The 2,432-nt window shown below is 41.6% G+C and overlaps 1 pseudogene; it reads right to left on the bottom strand.

The window, feature by feature from the left end:
- Positions 1 to 761: 761 nt before the first annotated feature.
- Positions 762 to 1,182, bottom strand: LOC102496098 (protein FAM136A pseudogene; annotated as a pseudogene).
- Positions 1,183 to 2,432: the final 1,250 nt, after the last annotated feature.

Below are 2,432 nucleotides of genomic sequence, written 5' to 3'. Positions count from 1 at the left end.
GGAGGGAGGGGCGCACAACAGTGGCCTTGCCAATGTGTTGATCCGACCGGAAGCGGAGCTCAAAGGTTGGGGGGCTCAGACAGATCCTGGGGCCTCGCCGGGTCGGACTCCTCCATGTAAGAATCTGAAGAAACACACATCCACATCTGATGGCCAGTAAAGGATGTCCACAAAGAACTGTTTCAAGCTGTTATCCAAACTACTCTCCCTCCCAACTCTTCATTTACATCAACTTTGCCCTTGTATATAAAACAAAACCAAGCAAAACAAAGCCCCAGAAACCTTTTCCCCTTCTAAATTAGTGTCTTCGTGAATTGTGTTTTACAACCTATAAAAATGGTGCTTACTACTGGCAAACAGGTTGGCAACAAAGAGAAACACCTCTTCAAACTGTACCAGGTCACAGGCAGGTGAGAGGAGCCAGCTAGTACCTGTATGTCGGTACCTGTGCAGGAAAAATCTAGCTCCTTGTAGAGCTCTCACTTGGTAAAGGGAGAGTCCTATTGCTACCTGAACTGAGGTTCTAAAACACTCTTTTGTGCTCTCTTTGACCCAAATTTTAGCACCAGTTTTTTCCATTTCATTCTCTAGGATTAAAAGATTTAAAAAAAATACAAACAGTGTTCACAGGCAAGTGACATATGCTTTAAACTTGTTGCCAACCTTAATTTCTTCATAAACTTTGCTTAAAAGACTAAAATTCCATTGCTCTTTTAAAATAGATTCCTGCCCTCAGCCCCAAATGTCACTGGTAAGGACTTTTATTTCCCCATAGACGACAGTGACTCTTTCATATTCCTGGTCATAGTCGGGATCAGGTGCATGTGGTCATCCACACACCTGGACACGCAACTGTCCAGCTGCTGCTTCACCTGAGGTTCCTTGCTCCTTGCATCTATGGAGTCTTTGGCTTTGTCGTTGAAATGCATGGTGCACTGAGCCAGGCAGTCCTGGAACTTCTTCAGCTCATTGGTCACCAAGGCCTGGGCTTGGGCCAGAGGTGCATGGCAGCACTTGATGCATTGGTGAAACTGCTGCATGGACGCCTGGTTGTCCTCACAATAGCCCGCGCTGCACCGGAACATGAGGCCCTGCATCTTCCAGATGTTCTCTCGCTCCAGACTCTTCACCATGGAGTCCACCTCTTCCTGGACTCGGAGCTGCTGCAGCTCGGCCATGGCGACCCCACTCTGTGCGGCACCAGCGCCCACCAAAAATGGATATATTGACAAGAACTATGCGTGAATTTCAAATTTCTTTTATTCTGATTTCCGGTTTACATATATTTGATGTACATCTTTGTGTGTACAGTACAACTTTCCAAAGCATGCATATAGTGTGTAATAGTCAAATCAATGATATACATATAATGATTTTTAACATTGAACATGTTATGCACATTAAGTAATAAATCTACTAGTTTTTTTTCAGGAAATACATATTAAATTGTTCAAACTTTTTTTCCCTTCTATTATATGTCTCTGTATAACCTCTTCCCTTTTTTGTATGCATTCTTCTTATTTGTATTTAATTATTGCTAATTGCCAGATGACATATGAGAGAGACAGAGAGAAAAGGAGAGTGAGAAAGTAGTCCCCCAGTGGGGCATGGTCATGTCACAATGCCTTCTCTTTCATTTTTCCATCTTGTTGACACTTTGGGTATGCACATACACCTGACCAGCAAATTTTTCAAACTACTGGAGCCCGAGATTGAACCACAGTCAGTCATTTGGGATGCAGCTTTCTTATTTACTAGTCTATGGGGCTGACCCTACATGCATTCCTGTGTTTGTTAAAAGTAGGGGCAGGGGGGTACCATGTGTCTCAGTGGTTAAAGCAGATGGATCCCACATAACCAACTACATGGTTCAAGTCCTGCATCTGCCATCTTGAAAAACACACCGAGCATGTGTGCATGCATGCCTAAAATCCCAAAAGGAAGGGTGAAGGAATATTGGAGTGACCACACCCCATGGGTGGGGGATAGTTTTTCACTTCTTTCTTTCTCTTTGTGTCTCAGATGAGTGCATCTGCCACTGGCAAAATTAAAAAAAAAAAAAGGTGGGGGATGGGGGCAGTTAGGGATACAATTTTCAAAATTCTTTTTGCACCTAAATAACTAACACTTTCATTTCATTCATTCCATTATTCCAAAACATTTTTGAGAGTAGTTCCCTTGTATTTTTTTTCTCCCAACTTCTGTTATCTTGTATTTTATTTCTCTTGCTTCGCTGCTCTACTTAGAACTTTCAGTTCTATGTTTAATCCAAGTAGAGAAAGTAGGCATCTTCACCCTCTTCCTAGATTATAGAGGAAAAGTTTTCCATTTTTCACCTTTGTGTGTGATATTGTGGGTTTTGTATTTTATAATTTATTATATTAATATGATTTTCTTCAATTTCTAGTTTTATGAGTTTTTTTTTTTAATCA

Source organism: Tupaia chinensis, unplaced genomic scaffold (assembly GCF_000334495.1).
Source record: "Tupaia chinensis unplaced genomic scaffold, TupChi_1.0 Scaffold143996_1, whole genome shotgun sequence".
Lineage (NCBI taxonomy): Eukaryota > Metazoa > Chordata > Mammalia > Scandentia > Tupaiidae > Tupaia > Tupaia belangeri.
The sequence above is the reverse complement of the archived record's forward strand: the minus strand, read 5'-3'. Positions and strand labels throughout refer to the sequence as shown.